The sequence below is a fragment of the Ptiloglossa arizonensis genome, chromosome 10 (assembly GCF_051014685.1).
Source record: "Ptiloglossa arizonensis isolate GNS036 chromosome 10, iyPtiAriz1_principal, whole genome shotgun sequence".
NCBI classification, from domain to species: Eukaryota; Metazoa; Arthropoda; class Insecta; order Hymenoptera; family Colletidae; genus Ptiloglossa; species Ptiloglossa arizonensis.
Window position 1 is genome coordinate 8825339 of NC_135057.1, and position 24407 is coordinate 8849745.

A 24407-nucleotide genomic window follows, 5' to 3' on the forward strand; every position below is an offset into this window, starting at 1 on the left:
ACGTATATACACGACCATCGTTCGCACCAATAGCTTTCATTGGACATATATACGCGTCCAATAACCCACACCGCTATCTCTCTGGAGACGCGTGTACGCTGTCGTAGCGTTCGAATGATTAAACTCCACGAACCGCAGCCAACGAAACTATTCTCATAAACTCACTTTCGCGGAGATCGACACCCGATACTCCTCAAAGCCGTTTTCCCCTTCAATCTATCCAGCCAGTTCCTCCTTGGAGAACTTCCTCCGCACTGATCGCACTCCTCTCAGTGTTCCTCTAACCGCGAAACGACCATCCCGGCGACACGTTTCTTACGAAGCTTCGAATCTCGTCCTTGTCTCGTTCCACGCTCAAAGTTTCCAACGTTCACCGATCTCGGAATCCCTAGATGACCGTCATCGAAACAATAGAATACCGCTCGACCGTCTCGTAAAATTCGAAAAGTGCCTCAGTATGCACGGTAACTTAGTGTGCTCCGTTTTCTAGTGCCCTTCGTTACTCCGGTTACAAAGTCGACGAGAGATTCTCGATACGACCTATATTTCAAGGTGTCCCGAACCCGCGCTCGCTCGAATACGCTCGCGGACAAAAGTTTCCCTGTCTCTGGTATCGAGCAGTTTTACGGTCCGACGGGGCATTGGCACGGTCGGTGGAATTTCTCGGGGAGTCTTTTTTTCTTCGTGGCACAGGAGGGAGGGGGTGGTTGCCCTCTGCGAGAGTAGAAAGCGTCAAAAGTTACGCGGCATTGAGAACCGTGCACCTCATCGATCCTTGAATCGGTGAAACGATCGCGACCTATTTGAGCCGCGTCTCTACACACACCGCGTCTCGGTTCACAGGCGTGCATACACGGGAGAATCACGGACTCGATTTTCGCGACTTGGCCAAGATTTCTTCCCGCTTAAAAGTCGCGTTCCACGCCCCTTTCTCCTCCCCTCTACCACGCCACGTCTCGCCATCGAGGGGGCGGAAAAACGAGACGTCTTGGACGGTTGCCGCGACTCTCCGCGCTCGTAAGATATTCCCCGAATGGAACGCAAAGTTACGTTACCCTTGGATAAAGGGAGATTAGCGAGAGTTGTCTCCGCGCCAAAAGAGGCCAATACCCGTTACGTCGTCAGGCGGACCGATCCATCCCCCCGCCCCATCTCTCCCCGCCTTTTACCCTTTCCCCTTTTCTTTTTAACCTCTCCGGATGCTTTTATTCTCCGTTCCTTTTGTCCCCCCACCTACTCGGTCGTCGACGCTGACTGGGTACCGGTGATTGGCGATTCAACGAGAACTCTTGCTCGATGGAAAAGTGTAAGAAATACGGGAAATAGGGGAGGAATATCCCCATCCACTTCACCGTGGAATTTGCATTCGTAAGCAACGCTCGGACGAAACTTAAACGGTTCAATGGGTATTAAGATAATTCGAAAGGAGATATATTTGGAGGATTTGGTATCGAAGAGAAATGTGTGTATATATGGGTGTACGCTTGCGTTTGTACGAGGTGTCCCCTGAGCTTCCTTTGACACGAGTAGTCGGAATATTTCTTACGAATATTTATATTCTTTCGAGACGCGATGCGAGAACGAAAGTCGAAGACCTAAATCGTTCGTTTCGAAACTGTGGGTATTCGAACGAGATGGTATTTTATTTTAGAGATTCTATTTAACGAGATTTCAAGATAGAGAACAGTAGCTCTAATGGAACGAAATTTTTCCGATCATCGATGCAACTCCCGAAACAATACATTCGATATTTTGGATTTCGATCGTGTTCGATATTTTGGATTTCGAGCGACGATAAGAACACGATGAACGAAATTTGTACGAGAATCTGGGGGACACCCTGTGCGTTGGATGAAATAATTAGGAGAGTTCGTACACAGTGGGTGAACAAATACGAGGAATTGAACGTACACTGTGCATCGATCGTTCGTTTCAATCCGCGCAAATATCGTCGAAATTATTATCGATATTGAAAAACGTTTCCAATGAAAGTTCGACGAGGCTCGAGATAAAGGTGGAAATTTTAAACCCTATGAATTTCAATCGGGGCACTTTTGCGTGTCATTGATCATTTTCAACGTATTCGCGGCGATCGATTACAAGTAAGTACCTTGTTTAGAATACCGTGAGATCGTTATTCGATAATCGATCGGTACGTGCGAGTAACTGGCGCGCAACACGATTATTTCCTTAAACCGTTCTCCAATTATTTCAAAGACACTCGCGCTGGTCGATTGAAAAGTTACATCAAGATTTCGATACAAGAAGACTCGATATTTAACCGGTACGTACCGTTACCAGTATCGATTATTTTGTCTCGTTCTTCGTTTCTCGTTCTCCATTTATCTCTTATTTTTATTCTCTCGTTCAGAGTCGCGCGAACCGGTAACGTCGAATTCGAATTTATTTCCAGACACGCTCGACGATCGTCAGAATGAAATCGCGCTCGTAACCCGCGCGAGCCGGCTCGTCTCGATCCGTGAGTCGCTTTTCGAGAATCTAAGACGGAGAGTTTCGCGAACAAACGTTTCACGAATCCCCAGTCAAAACGGTGGAAACGTGTAGGTGGCTAACGAGTCGGGAGAACTCCGATAATAATTCCAAACCGCCAGACGATTGTCATTGTCACCGACAGTTTGGAAGCGTCGGTCGCGGAATCGACACGACGCTCGTCACCGATGCTCGCATTAACTCTGTTAATTTTATCAAGGAATATGGCTCGCCCCGAACGCGAACGGAACGACGGGGAAAGAACTAGACGGAGTAAGATTACTTTAGCATATCGAACACCCCTGCACCTCCGATCGTTGTCTCTCTTTCTCTCTCACTTGGTCTTTCTCTCGGTCTACATCTTTCTCTCGCTCTGTTTCTCATCCTTATTCTCGCTTAGGATCTTCGATCTCGGCTTCCATTGAAAATTCATTTCATCCGTCGGATCCCATGGCCAATCTTCCCTTCCATTTAATCCCAAGATGCCGACTGAGATATCCTCTTTGCTGATTGTCAAAGTGAGGATCACGAAGGCGTTCCAAGTCGGAAGTTAACTTGTTCGGGAAAGGAGGATCCGAAGTGGCAGCTGACTGCATTACCCTGGTTAAGTGCGCCAGTATTCATCGCAGGAAACGTTTACGATTCCACGATATAGATCGTCTCGTGCTCGGTTTCAAAGGCAGCCGCGTCCCCCGCTGGTTCGGGGTTCTTTGCTCTTTTTTCTGTTTTTTTTTCTTTTTTCTTTTCTTTTTTTACCCCTCACCAGCGTTTCTGCTCGCGCCGCGCGGGAATATTTTTACGACGTAGCGAAAGACGAGAACGTTGCCAAGCTGCGGGGATGCGTTCAACCACGGCCCGCAAGAAAACGTTGTCCGTTGGATCATCCAGAGACGCCATTTTTTCCCCGAATAGATCTACTCAGCTTCTTCGCACAAGACATCGTTTCGAGTGACGTAAACAGTGTATCAGGAAGAGCGAGACAGATTCGAAGAGCGATTTTCATTAATTTTTCTATGTATGATAGAGAAGCTTGTTTATTCGTCGAGTATCGGTATACCAGAGTGAACACCGAAGTAATGGGAAAAAAATGAACCGGTTTTGGATGCAACTATCCGGTCAGAAACGAGAAATATGAAATTTATCGACGTAGAGACAGTCGTTACTCTCCGTGAGAGTGGAATAAAAAGTGAACGGTTACAAGTAGATAATACCGTCGATGAAGTTATAAAATCTGAAATTTAATCGGATGGATGATGCCGCTTCTCGGAAATTAAGCGATAATCCTCGTGCTAAGCACGAAACTCTGGGAAAACGATGGGCGAACGTTCTTTCCAGTCTTCCTCTTTAACGAAGATGCGCTCGACCAACCGGGAGAAAGTCGTTCGAGGGTAATTGTTCATCGGAAAGTTGAAAATGGAAAATTCCGGGAATCGAAGACCAAGGCACTCGCTACGTTATCTCGATTATAGTTTGCATCGTCTTGAATATACAGAGTTTAACAACAACTTATGTAATTCACCGAGATGAGTAAAAACTATAAAATCGACGTAGATTCTGTTCGTAATTCACGAAAGTTTCTAATCCACATTTGTAATATCAAGATTACCTCGACAGTATCGAAACTATCATACTTCCAAACAAATACCTTCGTTCGTATCCAACGTGTTTCAAAGAGACGATATTAGAATTCAATAATAAAAGTTAATTTTACATCTAGAGGCTCGATCGCAGAGTTTACACATCGATCGGACATTTTCAACTCATCTCCGTGAGTACTCTGAGCTCTTAAGGTTCCGAGCTCTTCCTTTTTATCGTCTCGTATGCGTACTCGCGACTTCAGGGAGATGAAATTCAATTCCTCGCGGGAAGACGTTTAAAAATTCGAGCGCTCGTGTGTGCGTTGGAGGGGGTAGTTTTTCCACAACCCGGAACGCGATAAAAATCCAAAACTTGTAGTCGGAGCTCGGTGATCCGCGTGAACTTTTCAACTCTTTCGAAAATTCCAAAGTCGTGAAACTGCGGCGAGAAGCTTAACTTCCGCGTCCTCCGAGATCCTCCCTACCCCTTTACCGGTATCGCGAAATTGATCGGGCGAAGCTTTCGCGATTATCCCGACTATTGCCCCCCTGCAGGCTTCGAAAGCCTGAAATTGCAGCGGAAAGTTTCGCGAACGCGCGGAATCTTCCGGCAAAAACTGTTTTTGTTTCGCTCGCTCGTCGTTTCGACGTTAACGGGGGTTCACGGACGTTGGCACAGGGATTCCGGCGAACCGCGCGCCGTGAGACGCGATTACGCGAATGTTTTCCTTGAATTAGTATGTATAAACGAAGACGGGACGAGTGGAGCGTCTGCGAAGGCTAAACGTCAGTTTTCTTCTCTTTTTTCTTTTTTCGAGTCGTTTCTTTTAGGAAGAATCGATGACCGAATTTGAAAATTGGAAATCGCATCGAGATAAGCGAATTGGAATACTCGAACTACTAGTTCGAGAAATACTAGTACTCGAGTACTACGTGGAATTGATAAGGATGCAATTTTATCGAAGAAATATTGTTGATACCGTGTTAGAGAATATCGCGCTTCGTAGAAGAGGGTGAAGAATATACAATATTGTTTTTACTATTTTCGAGGAGTAGAATATAATTTCTGGTAGGAAAGGTATACTCACATCGTTGATTATTAAATCAGATTAATGTATCTAAAGAAAAAAGAAATTTAGAAAAACGTAAGAGGCGTTCTGTATTACTTCGAAACATCAGAATATAATCGAAAACTGTACTCGTACCCTCGAAAGAACACGAAATATTCTCTCTTATTTTCAAACACCAGAACACAGTTACCTGTGTGCAAAAAGTTCACATCTATCGACAATCACAACCATAAATTATATTAATTTATCCGTCAAGGACAATGTCCCCTCAGTTCCTAATACTCCAATTCAGTCACTTACCGATTCTAACACACAAAACTAACAAAAGTTAACAATTTCCCCTCCCTTGAAAACGAGTCGTCGATCGTACGTAATATCAGCTCGCCTAACCCAGAGAATGAAGTACACCCCTTAGAAAAATGGGCTGGATCTTGGTAATTTTCGAAGCGAATCATCCCCGATCCACCAGCGGGGAAATTCCGTTCGTATTTCACACCCTCCCCACCCGCCGTTCCAACGGGGTAAAAAATATTAAAGAAAAAAAAAAAGGAACGGACAGTTTATGTTCCAGAACCCAATAAAATACTTTGTATGCAAATACACGGGGAACACGTTCTTGCGCCGAGTTTATAAGCGAGCGTTCCATCACGTCGGGCTCCGAGGTGAAACGCGGGGCGGGAAATAGGGGCGAGCAGGAAACTAGCGGACAAGCCACGGTAATAGAACGTAACGTTAGTCGGCGTACGATGTTTTTGTTGCTGGCAGTTAACCGTGGGCAATGAGGCGACAAACAACGCCGCAAGCTTTTCCCTCCCTTCGCCTTTTCCCGTGGAATTACACACGCTCGTCGAGCTTCTTTTTTCTCTCTCTCTCTCTCTCTCTCTTCCTCTCTCTTTTTTTCTAGTGGCGTTGCTTCTCCTTTTTCCCTCTTTTCTCTACTTTTTCCTTTCTTTTTTGTTCCTTTCTCCTTCTTTTTTTCTTCCTTCGACCGACCTCCTCGCCACGCGCGTTACTCATCGTTTTTGATTCCCGTAGCGCGCGCTCGTTCCACGCTCGATTCCTTCGGCGCTGTTCCATCCGTGAAAAACTTCACGAAACACCGGGGTTGCGAACGATGGGTGGCGGTGTGCACGCGGGGCGTCTCGAACTTCGGAATCAAAATGAAATTCCAGAGCCAGGACCGCACACGGAATACGGAAACCGGGCCGGATGTATACCCGTCGGTTTCCTAAGAGCCGGCTAACGCGCACGGGCTAACGAAAATATTCGCGAACGAGGACAAAGAACGGGAAATCGCGTAGCGACGGCAATCGAGCGAGAAATTGGGTTGTATAAACATCTTCCCCGGTCGTATTCATCTTTCCACCGAGGTATCTTTCCCGGTCGTATTCATCTTTCCCCAGGGTTCACCGGGTTTCTGTCTCTTTCTCGGCCTTCGACTTCTCCCGCGACTTCGACTTACGAGCTCGACTTGCAACCTTTGAGAAACGATATCCCAGATACTCCGTGTCGCGGTTCCGTTCAATTTTTTTTTTTTTTGCTTCTTTCTTTTGCAAGTCGACGATCATTTTTTCGAAAATTCTACGACACACGATTCGCGTATACGAGGTATTCACACTCTTGTTGCACATTTGAGCTACCCGGTTGTTAAGAGGAGAGAGTAAAGCGCGAAAACGAAAGAGATTTTCGAAGATTATTTTTATTATTTAAATTACCTGTGAAACTCTCCGTCACTTTTCGTACGTTAGATTGTTCGATAAGTTTCATCGTTTTTCCACTGTAAAGAAAGTTTCTTCCACCGTGAAGAAGATATTACGACACTTCAAGTTTGAACAACTGTAAATGTACGAATCGATCTACACGAAACTTGAAAAAGAAGAGTAAAACGAACCTAATAGTCCTCCGCTTCTTATCGAACGGACGAAACTTATCGAGCAATCTATTGTGTTCTCCAACGTTCCAACAGACATCGAGTTTTCATTTTTGTTACAATCTATCGTCTTTTCGCGATCGGTAAACGTTACCCGTATCGTCCTCTCGTATAGAAATTCTCCCGTACTCGTTCGTTCTACGTAACGAACGTTTCACGGAGAACGACCATAGTCGTCCGTTGTCTACAAATAGCATCGAAAATCCTATCGAGCCAATACGCGGCTCCGAAGCGAAAACCATCTCGCTGTTACTCAACCGTCCTCGCAATAAGAAGTCAACCGGCAACGTTCGATGAAGAATCATTATTATTCGGTCTAGTTTACCGTCGGCTACGCGGGCTTTCAATTTCACCCTAGCGGATAACAATTTCCTGGCTTATTTACACCGGACCCGTCATCTTTGACGCGTTATTATCGGAATTCGATAACTAATATCTTTTCCCCCGCGCGACGCGGAAGAGAAGGTGCGACAAAAGTGAGGAAACTGAGGTGATCGGGGAAACGGGGGGTGGGGGGACGACAAGGAGGGTTTAATGGTTAAAACAAAAACGGGCAAGTCTAACGAAGCGGTTGCGTAAAAGCCTGAAAAAAAAAAAGAAGAAAAATGGGGTGTGCCGAGCTCTGCGGCAAAGCATATGAAACATTCCCGGTTGCGTTATATCGTTGTACGCGCGCAACCCTCGGGCATCGTGTTTTAATAATCAGTCGTATCCCTCTGTCTAGCGTTACGCGGCTCGAGGCACTCATTATAGACGGAATTTCCCCGCTCATCCAGGGTGTTTCGTTCTCGTTTTTCCCCTTGGTCGTTTTCCCCTCGCGCGCCGACCGCGAAACCTTCACGGAGCTTTCGAAAAATTGATTTCGAGTCTTTTCACGGTTCTGGTACGTGGTCTCGAGGAGACGATCACGGTTGTATTTTTTGGGAATTATGGTATTTTTGTTGATATTCTTGGGAATCGAGAGAGCTGCACACGTTTTAACAGGTGTTCGCGCAGATGTTGCACGTGGGGTCGATTTGTGCAACTGTTTCGAACTGTAATTCTGGTATCGGTGCACTTGGGGATCAATGTTAAAAGATCAAGACGAGTGATTCAGTGAGTATTATTTTTGGGGAATTATGTACTTTGTGTAAGTTGCTATCGTGTATTCAATGATTGTATTTTTCTTTCTGTTGGAATGAATGCATACAACGATCTTAACGATAATTAAACTAAATATTATAATCCGAACTTTACAACACTTTCGATGGAAATGTATTTTACTTTTCATTTAGAGGAGTATCGAGACGAAGTGATACATGATTGGATGTTTTAAATGATTTTCTTTCGTCGAAGGCGCATTAAGGCTTCTTCGTTACATTGTAGGAATTTCGTATAATTGTTTTCGTAATTGAATTGAATTGAATAAAGACAATTCCTAAAAATATTTTTTCAACATTTTAGTAACTCTTTTACTACCTCTCTTCGATACCTTTTCCACGTAGAATCCATGCAAAACACACAATGCATTTCCATTAAAGAAAAGAAAAAAATGCACTTGCAGAACGAACATGCACCGTTGCACTTGTGATACAAAATTCAGAAATTCCCCCATTCTGAGAAGTTGAATTCAACGATAGAAGAAACTTTTCACACCGTGGAACAGTGGGGGTGTGATCCAACAGAGGTGTACATTTTACGAAACGAATCTGTATAACCATCTCGAGAAATACGATTCCGCTCTGAAACGAATAGCAGTGGCCTTTCTTTCTCTATAAAGAACAATTCCAACAACGGGGAGAATATTCCCGCTAAATTGCGGACAACCGTGCCAACCATAATCCGGGGAACGCATACGTTAAAAAGTGGCGCGACCCGGTTCGTGTTTCGAATTTCGAAGGGAAACTTTTCTAAACGTGTTTTCCGAGGGCTTCGAGTTACGGAAACTCTGAAAAAAGACAAGTGAGAGAGAGAGAGAGGAGGTATCCCTCCCGAAACGACGCGAAAAACCCCTTAAGTTGCAGCTTGTTCCTCGGGAGCGTAGTTTGCGCCCCGCCCTTTCCTTTTTTCGCGAACCGAAAGAGAAATCGGATACCGAAAGCAAACACGAGCGCTGGTTCGAAGTTCTGCGAGTCCACCGGAACGCGGTTCGTTCGTGAAAGATCCTCGCTCATCGTTGGAATACGTAACCTTCTTCGTGGAATCTTCGAACGAAGCGACGAGGAGTGCCGAGAGTAGGACGGTCGACGTAATTAACTAAATGAAAGTTAAACGCCGAGGGTCGGGGGGAAGAAAAGAAAAAAAGAGAAAATGAGGACACTCGTGTCTCGTCAACACTTAATCCCTCGTATATAGCCCGACGAAGCGGTGCGCGTTAATTTAGCGGGAACTACCCTCTAAAATCTGATCCCTCGGCTTCTCCTCTTGTCTGTCCGCGGCATACGAAATTTAAGATTGTCGGCTCATCGGCTTTTCCGACGAATTACCTCCGTTTTGTTCATGCGCGACCGTAATCGGATGGAAGGGGTTAGTTGCCGAGGGTAAACTTTGCTCGGGGGACCACGTGACGATCGCAGACGACGGTTAGTTTGAAGAAAGGTTTGAAATAACCCGCGCGATTGAACGCGGCGCTCGATGAACCGCACCGATCTTATAGTCGATCGAATTTCTTCCGACAGTGTTTCAAGTCGCGACCAATAATCGTCCACCTCGTCATCGATACGTATCTACGGCGAGTCGATCCCTCGAAAGACGATCGATTTGTCCACTTTACGTGGATGTCTCGATTATTGGAAAATTCTCGGGGCGAACGCGACATTTTTTTTTATATAGAATTGTTCTCCAGTTCGTTTGAGGGTCGACTTAATTTTGCGCGAATTTTGCTTTCGTCGACGATCTTTCGGATGAAGGAAAAGAAATCGTACGAGGTGTTATCGCGCGACGAATACGTGGTATGAAAATATTATTTTTATAGGGACATTATTTTTTTATATATAGAATTGTTCTCCAGTTCGTTTGGGAGTTGACTTAATTTTTTCGGGAATTTTGCACGCTTTCGTAGACGATCTTTCAGTCGAAGGAAAAGAAATCGAACGAGGTGTTATCGCACGACGAATACGTGGTACGAAAATATTATTTTTATAGGGACATTATTTTTATCGCGACATTTTTTTTTTATATATAGAATTGTTCTCCAGTTGGTTCGGGAGTCGACTTAATTTTTCGCGAATTTTGCTTTCGTCGACGATCTTTCGAACGAGGGGAAAGAAATCGAACGAGGTGTTACTAGATATTATTTTTATCGCGACAAATTCCGCGTTAAAAAGTAGAGAGAAAAATCCCTCCCCTGGTGTTGTTTTATAAAATCAGTTTCCTTCGAGTTGGCATTTATTTCGGGCCACCCGGTACGCGGTGTACCAAAGTTGATGTTGTTGTGCCATCACGCAGCCATCGACGCGTTAACCAGGTCGTATCTCCGCCAGAAACGTCACCTGTTTCTCTGGTTAAAAATACGCAAACAGAAGTTATCTCGTGTTGTTCGGGGCGAGATGCGAACGCAATGTAATTTATTTCTCGCGTAAACATCGCGATACGGGGAGACATCTTCGGGTTCCAGAAACGAAGAAGCGAGAAAACATCGAAATACGTTCCCTTGTATCGGCGAAGAAAGATAAACGATATATTTACTCTTCCTATATTCGTTATTAAACTTTCTCCTACACGTAACACAATATACGTTAGACGTACAAACCAGTAACGTATTTTGAAATTACGGTAATCTTGATCGAGTTATACTACTCGAGTAAATAAACCTTCCAATAATCATACATTCTATAAAGGTACGAATCCAATCGCAAGATCCCTAACAAAAAAATTCCCTACCAATTACCAAACAAACGAAACAACGATTCAAATCTGATTAACGACTTAATTCAAGATCAACCATTTTTAAAAATATCGTACAACGTAACAATATTACCCAGACTAATACCCAAAGGTACAAATACTTTATTAAACTAGTTTTCAGTAAATTTTCAAAATGGTTCTCTCGAAAGAAATCCTATCCGCGCAATCTCCGTTTAGTTTCCCTTCAAGCGATCGCTACTCTCTTCCACACCGCGATTTAGTTACCGCTAAGCTATAATTACAAGACGGCCGTGTCGTCGCGACGCGTCGTTCCAAATTCCACGAACACGCGCCGCCTAATATTTCATCCGTACACAAGGTGGATATTTTTTATTTCCGTCACGTAGGAGCCTCCGCTATGCAAAAGGTCTTTTGACGTCGCTAACGGACGAAGTTTAGTATTAGTATTCCAAAGCAGTGCCGCGGAAGACGAGGGCTCTGTGATCATCGAAAAGGAACTCGCTCCAGCTCCTACTGCGGGACAATCTCGCGTTACAGGATTTTTCTATCCGTTAGTGGAGTTCGAAAATCGAACCTTTCTCTCTCTCACTGTCTCTCTCCTTTTTGCTTTCTCTCTGTATGTGTGTGTTCCCACGAGGGAATTAAAGTTCCGTTCGTCTGAAAGTAAAATCTACGTCCCCGGTTTGCAACTTTATTCTCGGCCAGGGTGATTCCGGGCCGATCGCGGCGATCTGTTCGCGCGAGTCCTCGTCTCGTTCCTTCGTTCGCGCGAACCTCCTGAATCGTTCCTGGATCCTCCTACGTGGAAACCCTCGACTACGGGTGGCGCATGAATCCCGCTTAGCGGATTTCCAACGGTCGTCGCGGGGATTAAGCTCGCATAATTCCACGGGACGTCCGGAAAACCATTAGAAAACGGGACCTCCATTCGATCCGGATAAGGATCCAAAGGAATTTTCCGGGGGCCGCACCGTTCGCCCGACCGGCTCGAAAATATATTTACGCTTACACGGGAGCTTCGATATCGAAAAAAACGCGCAACCGTTCGACCTGGAAACGGATAAATATTTCTCGGTTTCCGCGGCCCCGGCGATACGCGGAAGGAAATTACAACGATTTAAATAATTTTCGTTTCTCGTTACCGGGGTTATTGCGTCAGTTTTTTAAGAACAAAGAATTTTGTTTGTTTTTTTTTTTGTGGAACAAGCCCCTCGGGAACGAGCGAATCGACGCGACACCTTTTGTTTCGTTATTTACGGTCGGAGAACGAGTAGACGGTTTCGCGACAACGATTAACGAAAAGAGACATCGATATCGATGTGTTTTCGTGAAATGATTAGTTACCTGAGAAATCTATGAATAAAACTGGAAAAGTAAGGAAACGTTTCTTCTTTGAAAAATCTACACCAAAGTCTCGTGCTTGGTCTTCGTTGTTTTCGCTACATAGCTTTACCAATATGCGACGCGCAAGAAAACACACTAAGGGGTGGCAAATCTAGCTCCAGAATAAAATGCCCGAGCCAAGATTAAATATCGATGACACGCGGGTGATGGGAACGAGACGAGCTCTTACACGATCGACACATTCGCGTGTGAAATTGGTTCCCTTGCATCGAATATCTGCAAACGATTCTACCGATACCTACCGATCTCTACCAGTTCTGTACAAGTTACATTCATTGATCTAAATATCGTAATTCGTAATATTCTTAAAATAAGAATCATTAACCATAGCTACTCGTAATTAATCCTCCAAGAATTTGAAACCAGAACCAATGGAACGACAACGATAACAATTTTACCTGAACACTAATTATCAGTCAAAATTCAATACCTTAAAAATCATCAAAATTCAATACCTTAAAACCATCCCTACTCCATCCCGAACGAAATCGTTTCTCTCGATGTTACATCGACACGATCCACTCCCGACCGTAAATCCCAATGGCGTATTTCGATACCAGCTGGAAACCTCGACACGATTACGTGTAAAATGACGCGACTCGGAATTAATTACGTCATTGGCTCGGTCCCGTCGCTGGTGTTCGTCCAATCTCGTTGAAGCTCCGAAACGTAACGGGGACAAGTGAGCCGGGCTCTTTTCCCGAATAAACGAGCCCCGCTGATTACAACTGTCGCAACGCGTAACGCCGTTACATCGTCGAAAGCACGAACAAAGATTTGAACATTTTCACCAATTCCAGTGACAAAGGGACACCTTCTATGCGCCTCCTCTTCCCTCGTCAGCGATTCCACGCGCGGAGGTGCCATAGCGTGGAAATTTGAAATTCAGATTAATACGGAATGCGGAATCGTTAACACTGCAAAGGTCTACATCCCGGGCGCATTACCATATACATGCCCTCTCACGCATCCGGATGTACACTCTCGCGGAGGCCTCTACTCCTCTCCCTCTCGCGCCCCCGTTCCTTCTACTTTGCACGCATATGATTCCGTCGTGATGTTTACCTGTCTTACGGCTGGTCGGAGAGACTCCAGGAACCGGAGCGAGGACGTGGATCTCAATGAAGCCACGTTGATACCGGCGCTAGATCGTTCAGCGAGCGTTACCGCGATAAATTCGTTTGTCCTGAGCATTATTCCTCGCCGGAGAGGGCGGTTGCTTCGTGAAATGCGCGCGCACGCATTCTATGCCGTGATCGTTGCTCGACTTCGTGGCGCGGATGGAAACGCAAAAATACGGGCATTTTTTGCTTTTAACGAGAATCTACACCGATTGTAAACGAAACGTTTGAGTAGGGATGGTAGCGTCGATGCAGAAATTTGAAAAATTGTATTTTTCGGTCAAAAGTGGTGGTATCATGGTATTGATTAGAACGTAATTTTAGTTTCTTTAATCGTTTACGACAGTCGATAGAAACGCAAAAACGGGCATCTTTTTGCTTTTAACGAGAATCTACACCGATTGTAAACGTTTGAGTAGGGATGGTAACGTCGATGCAGAAATTTGAAAAATTGTATTTTTTGGTCAAAAGTTGTATGCAACAGTGGTGATATAATCGAGGCATTCTGGAAAGAAAGTAACGTAAGTATTAAAATGATAAAGTTTGAGTCATTGATAAAAGACTCGTGTATCTGACACAAAGTGTTCTTTAAATTCTAATTTTAACCGAATTAATTTCAGAAATAGAAATTTGTAAATAATCACGAGTCGAAATATTTTTCAAGTATATTACTTTTTGGTACGTACGTTTCAGGATACGTGTTTCAGGCAACACGAATAAACAGCAAGATCAATTCACGTCGAAACATCCATTATCATCCGAAAGTATCTGTAATGACAAAATGCAAAATGTTGCGATTAGTTTACACACCCCATTTGCATAGTAATACACAATTTTTAACTGGAAATTTCGGAGACTGTATTTGCAATTCTCTCCAAATTGTTGAATTTTTCGTACCAAAAAAAAAGAAAACTTTAAATTACCCGATGGACAAAAATATTCTGCTCCAGATTCGTAACAAATAACGTACCCTGAGTACTCGAAAAACGATTTCGAATATCTCAAGTATCGATCCCACGTTCGAGAAAAAACTCGTCGATTCGATTACTTTGCAATCTGCCCCCTGAACGCATAGTTCGCGACTCGGGTCTCCGAACCGAGCGATTTGTCCTCGACACTTCGAACACGTCGCGGAATCATTCGACTCCGGGGAAAAATTAAATTTAAACGGAGACATTAAACGTAACTGCGGGAAACAAAACGCCTAGGTGTTCGAATAACGTCCAATTCCCCCATTCTGGTTGTTACGGTCGATGTAAATCGTCATTCGCCGAGAAGCGAAATGGCTGTCGCGAGTTACGACACGGAGTTACTTTCTCGGCGATTCTTTCACGCTGGCCGTTTCGGGTCGTTGCTTGTTTACAAGAATGTTAGTGTACCGGGGGAGTGTCGACCAATTTAACCAGCAACGACCATTCTCCGGTAGTTGCGTTCACGCAGACGGCGTTGAGTCCACCTCGAGTCGTTTACAGGCTTTTCCAACGACGAAAGTATTGCATAGGACGCAATAACCCACACGCGAACTTAATCTAGCGTGACCGGCGAGGAAAAGTGGTTACCACGACACGTTGATCTTGCCAGATCGCGATGATGTTCCGATACTCGCGTTGCTTCCATTAACAATTGTATTTCGATGGAAAGAATTGCTGTACGTAACATTGGAAATATCGTGGTACAAACTCGAGTGTAATTTCAATTTCGTAGAGTTTAACGATTGAAAACTCGAAACTGACCTTTTTTCTATTGTCCAGAATCTCCACCCTTTGTAAGCGAAACATTCTTGAGGGAAGGTAGCGTTGATGCAAAAATTTGAAAAGTGTTTCGATGGAAAGATTAATATATGTAAGAAATATTTGTAAAGTAGCTATCATCTTGATGTAAAATAAAAAAGGTTGAAGATTAGCTCGAAAACTTGCGTGAAAGAAGATCTATAGATCTATGACAAACATAATTACGTTGTAGAAGGACCACTTTCTACAGTGTACAGAGAAACACGAATCGATTCTACAAGTAATCGTCTATTCCTTAAAGATGTAACTTTGCGACCAAAAGGATCCAGAATCACACATTAAAAAAAAAAGAACCCAAAGTAACTATAATATAGAAAGAAGGAAAAATCGCTGCTAAAAGTGGTTACAAATCGTCTAGAGCCAGACACTCAAACCAACCTAGAAATAATTTCAATTAGAAAATCACACAGTAAATTCACCAAAGATGGATATTACCATTCAAAGATTATCATCGTTTCTAAAACGATGCAGTTAATTTCCCTATGCAACGAATGATCTAATATTATCACGACTTTGAAGCGACTCGAAGCGCAAGGAAAAAAAAAAATGTCCGGTATACACCGCGTTAGAAAATATGTTCAGAAATGTCCGCAATCGGGTCCGAATTCGCGGCGGTTATTTGTCTTGTCCGCGAGTCTTCCAACTTCTCCGAGCAAATATGAAATAAGTTTAATCTTCGGATTGTTTGCTCGACCGCTACGATCGTCGGGAAAGACGGACGAGCGTTTCCTCGATCGCGGTTAGTTTGTTTGGCCGACGGAACAAAAGCAAACATCAGAAACACCGCGAATACCTCGGTTTCGACGATGTCAGCGCTAACGCGGCCGAAAATCCCGAATATGTGCGCGCGTTTCTCTCGCCCGGACCAACGAGAGCTAAAAATTCCTCAACAATTCGAAACTGCTGCCGCGTAACGCCACCGAGCGTATATAGTTCACTTCCGGTGTAAAAGCGCGAAACGTCGCGAGATTTAAACTCAGGGACGAACGTCTCGAACGGTTTTCGTTTCGCACGATTTGCAAGCGAGCGAAAGAACGAAAGAACGAGCGAGCTTGCGCCAACGTCACCGTCCAGAACTTCGTGTCTGAAAGAAGCTTTTCAGCGGTGAAAATTTAATGCCACGATGCTTATTGTGCTCTCGATGCAACCGCGAATTGAACGTTTTAAAGTTACCGGTGAAAGAAACGAGCATACGCGACGCGAAACGTTTAAACTCCACCGAGATTCGATCTCCATTTTCGAGGTGAGAAATCTAACAAATTTTTATAATTGAAATCGAACGGTACGCTTAAAATTTTCACGAAGAATTGACGAGGAAACGCGAGGAACTGGAGGGTTGTTGAGGTTGAATAAAAAATTTGGTAAAAGGTTCTCATAACTAGAACACGGTGTATTCGAGCAGAGAATAATCGAAACTGAGAATGTGGTACGAAATTGTTACTTTGTCGGTGAGAAAACTTTCTCGTGGAGGAAGAAACTCGTAGGAAGATTCTAGAACACGTTGCTTATACTGTTAAGTATAAAAGCTTTCAAGATGGACGAAACGCTCACGTTACTTTCGGATCTTTAGGTTTAAAGTGATCCCAATGTGGACATGACGACGAGATACTTTGTGTCATATTCTTCAAATGCCGACAAATGTGAGCTTTCTTTGTCCAATGGAATACAAATAGAATCGTTCGAGCGGAGTGTACACCATAGATTTGAGCAGCTTTGCGTCACTGTGCGAATAAATAATTATTTTCTTCGGTAACTGTCCAACATCTCGAAAACGAGTCTTTTGTAGCGGTTGCACACGGAATCTAAATCCTCTCTGTTCTACCTCTACTTTTACTTCAACTGGTATAATTTTTTATTTCGTAAGTTTTCCTTTTCAGCAGCTTCGCAACCGTGTGTGAATTAATGACAATTTTTCCTTTCGTAACTGTCTAACAACTCGAAAACGAGTCTTTTGTAGCAGTTACGTACGAAATTTTAAATTTCTGTGCTCTTCCTGTACCTTTACTCCATCTACTGTCATTTTATATTCTCTAGGTTTTCCTCTTATCGTTTCACGTCGATACTATCGTACCTATACTAACAACTATTATTTCTCAAAATGTTTCACCCACGATAATTATCAATACAAATATCCTTTTCTCCCCGATATTCAAGATTTCTCTACTTCTAAAGAAAACGAAATTTCATGATCGAAATTTAGAAGAATATCTTATAATTGAAATATTTCTCTACCCGTTAAAATAAAGAACACCTACCATACATTCAATCGTCAAGAGAAAACGTCCGAAGAATTCTCATTTCGATAAAATCTTAGTATCCCTTGAAAAAATTGACCGCGTGTTCGATGCAATCTTGCCACGTGCAGTTCATTTGCCATTACCGCTCCGTGGCATCGTACAGTATCAAAGGATAAGTGAATTGATTGCAGCCGAAAGACAATATCGGCAACCCTCTGCCTCCGTTTCGATTAAGTTTTTTCCCCCCCGTGAAACGGCCGGTTATTTATCCTCGGTCACCGCGAAGCGTTTCTTCCGCTCGAAGTAGCCGCGGGGCGAAGCTTGATATATGTATAACGTTTCGTTTCGATCGGTTTCTTTCCCCGTATTTCCGCTTATTTCGTTGTATCTTCGCGTTAATATCAGCTGCGCCCATTTCCCCTTCCCTCGTCTCTCTTCCTCTCTCTCTCTCTCTTTCTTTCTTTTATTTTTCGTTCCAACGTCGACCCATCGTCTCGTTTCTCATTTTTTCCCTCCCCCCGTTCTGTGTTCCGGCGACCATGGTTCCCCAGACCATTCGTGTCGTCTGAACCAGCACCTGCGTAATTTTCGACGCCAGAAAAGCTAGCGTACGCGCGAAACGAACGTCCCGGCCGACACTTCGTTAAAGCAACGCGCTGACGATTTTCCTTTTCCCCCGTCCCTTTCGTCCCTACGCTCTTTCGTCGTCCTTCTTTCTTCTGGTCCATTCGGAAATTGAAACGAAGTGTCCCGCTTCAGCTCTCGCTCCGGGCGGGCCACTCTCTTCGTTTTAGACACGTTGAAAGACTCCCGACGCTTTCACGGCTCGTGTACTTTTTTCAAATCTTTTAAATCAACCGTACGGTTGCACCGAAACACGCGGTGCATCGACCCTCGATACCGAGTATCGAATTTTTCTTTCGTGTTTTTTAAAGCGGGTTTTAAGAAATTTGTACGCTCTTACTCGTTGCGAATTAATTTTGCGAGATTCGACAGTAGATGGACAAGTGCAAAGTTGAGATTCTACTCGCGAGAAGTAAGGTGCATCGGAGAAGAAATATTCCTCCTCGTTTCAATCTTGTGAGATTCGACGGAGAGTGGACGAGTCGAGGAAAGTTGCGATCGTACTCGCGAAAAGTATTAGCAACGATTCAAATATAGTACGCACGATGTTCGAAGTAAACACTTTACTTGCAACAGTGAAACGAATTTTACGAGCGTTGGCGTAGGCGTGAACGTACTTCGATTTAACGTTTGAAATAGAATTTTAAAAATTGTCCATTTTCTTCCCTTGTAGAATTGCTGGAATATTGTCCACACTTTTGACATTCTGGAAAATTCGTTGTTTCAAAACACGATGCAAAAATTGAAAAGTTTTGTCCAATTTTATATGAAAGGGTGGATACATTACAAAAATAATCAAAGATCTCGATCGTTTTGAAAAAACTATTCACCCAATTCAGACACAAGCATGAAAACTATCGATCTAATATTCTACAGAAAATTTAAAAAATTTTCCATTTTCCTCCCTTTTTAAATTACTCGAACATCATTCGTGCGACCGTACCAGTCTCACTCTCAGCTTACGAATCTCTCACGAATCGTTCGAACCTCGAGATAATTAACCAAGTTGTCCAGCGAATCGTAGAAGAGTTTAGCCACGATTGGCGAAGAAACTCGTAAGAAAAACTACCCGCTACGCGTTGTATAATTCATGGACGAGGGACGCAACGAAGGAAAGAGCGCGCGTTTCGCAAAAAGCTCGAGTTCGGATATAAGACTATCGAAAAACGATTAATCCCGGAAGAGGAACCGGATACCTGGATGAAAAGCGATATCACCCCCTGGGGGCCCCTAATTCAGCCTAATTGCACGTTTATGCGAATCCCTGAAATATTTATGAAGCTCTATCGAGAATTTTTCATCTCGTCCCGCAGCGCCGCCGCGACGTGAACCTTTTGAAGAGTAACCACCGTGGCACGAGGAGGCGGGGGGTAGGAGCCAAGGGGGGTATAGAAGGGTGCGCAAGTTTCGGTTCTCTACATGGTCGATCGCGTCGATATCAAAGGTATCCGCTGCCAATTCAACGTTATAAGACGGAGAATGGGTTCCCCGACTCGTTATAAAAACAGCACCGGGGCTCATCGTCGAAAGAAATTAAAGGAACCGAAATCGAACGAGATATACCCGCAGGTTCTCCCGTACCGGGGGTGGGGGGTGAAATCGAAACAAAATGTTCGCGAGGGAAGTTTCTTTTGTGCCGGTAACGATGAAACTGATGCAGTTATGTTAACTCGGCGGGCATGAGACGGGAGTCTGTTTGGAATGCATCGTGACAAATTGATGCGCGGGAAGAATATCGGGGCGAATCGGGAACACGGGCATGAAAAATTCATCCGTTCGTTTATTAACATTGTAGAACTTGCACAGGGTGTCCCGTTTATCGCGACGATTTCAAATATTTCCGTTGTTGTCGACGATACGAAAAAGTTTCCGGAGATCGCTCGCCTCGAGGGAGGAAATATTGCGAGAAAAGTTCCTTTCTTTTAAGAGATTTTTACGATCGGTCTCGTTCCCTTTTTTTTCTTTCTTTCTTTCTTTTTTTTTTTTAATACGATAAAATAGTTTTATCACGGCACCGGTATTGTAGTCGACGACGAAATAAATTCAACCGTATGCGCTATACGTTTACCCTCGAGTAGCCGACACGAAGTCTCCGAGAGGAAGGGTTCACGATTTCCGGACAAATTTTACATTTACACGTCTCGTAAGAATTGTGAAAAATAGCATATTTCCGAAGTACTGTACTCGTTACTTGCAGAAACATTTCAAATAAGATCTACAATATTCAATCACCGACTATAGAAAATCAATCTTAGGGATAAACGTGAATAAGAAATTTTCCAATATATTTATAAAAGGTTCGTAAAAATACTCTTTCCTCCAAAGAAGTTTCTCCATTCCAAGTTACATTAAACACACCCAAAACTATCTCACCTATCACCCTAAATCTATTTTACAAATCTTCTAACGAACCCTCCCTCAACAGAAACTTATCTTCTCCACACTTTCATACCTGATCCACCAAAGCCTCGAAAATAATCTTCGTTCTCGAACGACTAATTTTTTAATCAAATCCTCGTATTACGATCCCCTGTAATCTTCACAAGAGATGATCTTATCTCTACTTAGAACTTTGAATTTTTCTCTCGAAAATTCAAGCGAGTCGTATCGTTTTTTTTCTTTTTCCATTCTCGTGGCCTTTTTGTTCAGACGAGAGGACGTCGCGAGTTGTTTTAATCGGAGCTGCCTAGCCGCGTTCGAGTAACATAGTTACGCGCGAAACTCAGCCGCGAAGTTATGGCGGCGAGCAGCAGCCGGCGTGTACCCAGCGGGGGTGGCCGAAGGGGTGCACAGCCGAGTGCGTCGTAACCTCCGAAACCGAAAGTAACTTGCAAATTTATGAAATAGCGCCGCGCGCTACCCAGGTTCGCGTCGAAGCCACTATAATATTGCGGCCCCGGTTCCAGCTTAGTTGTGGCGCGCGCCTCGATAACACGGTTCCGGCCTGATGAACGCTACATTCAGCTGTATAACTTGGCTATTGAGGTCGTTTAATGAAAATTGTTACGGCACCGCCGAATCTCCACGGTGCATGCAGATGCGCTTGCCTACGGGAATGTATACACGCTTATTATCGGGTGTCTCGCGGAAAGCTCGTTGCAAACGAAAACAGAGAATCGTACCGAATGGTACCACTCCGCCATGTCTTCTCTTTCGAATCTTCGAAAGAAATTTTCTTCGAGTGAATTAGAGGCTTTGGGTAACGTCACGATCGGGGAGTATCGACAGTTTTTGATACTTTCGATAGTAGCAGAGAATTTATCACACGTTCGATATTATATGACGGATTGTTACTTATTATATGACTTGTTACGTATCGTGTAAATTTGTTTCGATACTACTGAAATATATCGTTTGGAAAGTTAAACTTTGAATTTGTTCCCAGCGAGTTGGTGATAAGTAGTATCAGATTGAGGAGTCAGACATGGAATTGTGTGTTTATTTAACTCTGTTTCTTGATGAAGTAATAAGAGATTGTTATATTTCGAGGAACGTGTAGCTGAATAACGAAAATAAAGTAACTTTATTTGAAGGAAGTAAGTAGTTTGTGATCAGTGTACAGATACTGTGGAATTTTCACTTCTGATCGTTTTGGTACACTTAATGCTATAGAATATAAACTGTACACGTGTATTCCCAAGTACGAAGGAGCAAATGTACTTTGGAAACCATTTCAGGGTTGACAACTCAAATAGAAAGGACTTCCTTTGCGCTAAGTTACTCCTAAGTAGTTGTGCACCGTCAATGGCCGGACATAACCATTGGACTAGCAGCTGTTAGACAGCGCGAACGATGAGTAGTGTAGTCGACGAGCGGAGAGACACCTATACCGTCTGCATAGTGGCCCATTAAATTTAGTAGTACGAGTGGGTGCCCAGTCAGACAGTAGTGTCACCGAGTCTCGGAAGTTGTTGACCAATACTCCTTGCTGTTATATCCGAGGAAAAGCATCTGTGCTCGTAACCGAAGTTAAAGGGAATTGCGATGCTTTTTCTTCTGTATCGGACACCGCCAATCGGAAATTATTTGTCGTATCTGTCTCAAGAGTATAAGTGTACACATAGCTCGTCGAAAAAATATTAGAAACACGATTCAAATCAAGTACAATTAATTTTAGAATAAATTTTGTAACCTTTGCTTCGGATTCTCTTCTGTACGCTACGATATCTTGATTCGTACTTAACTTTTTCATTATCGTAACAGCATTTCGAGCCGTTTCGCGAATCTAACCCAGGCGAATCTCTTTCTCGATACTTTCTTTTTTTCGTCGAAACTACTGTGTAAGCTACGATCTCTCCTCTTCGATAAAATTCCATGCAAGCAACGGTGTCTCAAAGACAACTTTGGTCCTGAAAGTCGCGCAAAGTAAGGAAAATCTCCCTTTTCTCCGTACTATCTCAAAGGACGAACTTCGTAACGCGTAATTACACATTATATATGGGAATATTACAAAAAGGCGTAAAAAGCTGTTGAAAGTTGAAGCAACGTTTCAAAGGGACGTTTCATTGGATACTCGAAGTTCAGTTTCGTAATTGCTCTGTTGCTTCGTATCCGGATACTAATTTCTCGCGGCGATAATTATTAAACGCGAAAGGTGATTGCAAAATGTCCGGCCAACGAAGGCGACGTTATCTTCCGACAGATCGTGCGAACGTTCGGAATGATCCCGCGTACCCCGTGGATTTCGGTCTTGCCGCACGCTTGAGCAAGATTAATAGCAGCTTTATGAAGCTTACTTGATACTTGGTAATTAGGTAGAAACAGGAGACTGCTTAGCCAGGTAGGAAGGCTGCCACGGTTCCCTGGGTAATACCTTGGAGGATAACTACAAAGTTAAGACCGAGAAACTGCATGAACTTTCGATTACAATTTACTACTTGCTCGAAGTCACTAACGTTTGCAGGATCGGTGATTCGAATTCCCCATAACCCGTCCGTGCACTTCCTGCTTTATCGTTTCCCCGTCTATTTCCTCTTACGTTCGCGCGTTTTACACACCCCGATATTTTCCACGGTATTAAAAAATACCATGCTACGCTTTTACGGGGTTACGAAGTATCGCGTACTATTCTTGGGCACGAAAAAAAAAAGAAAAGAATTGAAAATCACGAACGATGACCGGGTAAGAGCCGTTACCCTGACAACGATAGTTAATTCAAATTAGTTAACCTGAAAGGGTTATTTGAGAAATTCAACGACGCGTAAATACTATTTCTCTTCTCGTACCGATATTTCCTTTACTCAGTATCGATGATATAACGCGCCACGTTACTCTGAATATTTTCTTTCGAGATTTTCCCGCTGCGAGGATAATTGAAATTTATGACAAAATGTACACAACGAAGAATAATGTTCCTTTCGTGTGCACAGCGGGTTCGCGCGGAGAGGCGAGAGATGGAGTAAAGTAGTTAGAGTCGGTACAGTAGGATTTTCTCGTTAGTTACGAGCGGCCAAAACATTTGGCGCGTACCTCGGTTAGAAAGGACCGGACTCGGTGGTTTCTGTCACGCAATCGAACAACCTTTCGCGATCGTTACTGATTTAAAGCAGCTGTAAACTTTGCTAGGTCAATCCAGATCTACCGTGTGCTCTAATAAATGTAGAATCTTGTCGATGCCGTAGTTGTAAAATTCCATTGGAACGAATCAACATCACAACAAGCCCTTTTAATTCGCACAAACACGTTCATACGTGTCTCGACGCAATGGCTGCGAATCGAGTCCCATGAAATAAGTTTCCTTCGACGTTTTACCGGACAATGTGAACCATAGCATTTGTGTGCAGACCAAGGTTACCAACCAGTCGTAACAATCGTCCAGCGCTTTGCCAATTGCACGCATTTCAGAGGCTTAGCCTCTGTGCACGGTCAACGCTTATCCAATAAACTAGAACTTAAACTTGGTTACGAGGGAACCATTGCGTGCCGTCACCGTAATCCACGAAATGAAAACACAGTCCATAGTCCTCCGTACGATGTTTCCTCAGAAACGCTCGATTAGATCCTTTGTCGTCAACGACACGAAAATAATTTCTTTCGAAGTTCACCCATATAAAATAAACGTTTCTTTCTACGTAAATTCTACGATTAATTTTGTAAAGTCTCTCGTGGCCGGTGAATTCTTCTTACAAAACCACCGATCTCACGATACCTGCATACTTTACGCGAGTTTACCATGCTGTTCCGCGACTGTTTACATTCGCGAATACAAAATACACAAGTACCATCCTGGGAGATTTATTATTTTAAAACACGGTACAATAAATCTCTTTAATAATACACGTTCCTACCAGATGTGGTTGTAACTGTTCGTGTTTAATT

The 24407-nt window shown here is 43.6% G+C and overlaps 2 protein-coding genes and 1 long non-coding RNA gene across 3 annotated transcripts in view; 1 reads left to right on the plus strand and 2 right to left on the minus strand.

Moving 5' to 3' along the window:
* The window catches only part of LOC143152090 (uncharacterized), a 103935-nt gene extending 90346 nt beyond the window's left edge, over positions 1–13589 (minus strand). The window contains exon 1 of the long non-coding RNA XR_012993497.1: positions 13383–13589. This is a non-coding gene — a long non-coding RNA (uncharacterized LOC143152090). The remainder of the gene's footprint in view (positions 1–13382) is intronic.
* The window catches only part of Tei (irregular chiasm C-roughest protein teiresias), a 516885-nt gene that overhangs the window by 350745 nt on the left and 141733 nt on the right, over positions 1–24407 (plus strand). The gene's annotated exons all lie outside the window — the stretch shown is intronic.
* Positions 13754–24407, minus strand: part of LOC143152089 (uncharacterized) — a 59795-nt gene continuing 49141 nt past the window's right edge. Inside the window, exons 5-6 of the mRNA XM_076321786.1 lie at positions 14125–14206; positions 13754–13943 (exon numbers count right to left, since the gene is read on the minus strand). The gene's annotated coding sequence lies outside the window, so the exon portion shown is untranslated. The remainder of the gene's footprint in view (positions 13944–14124; positions 14207–24407) is intronic.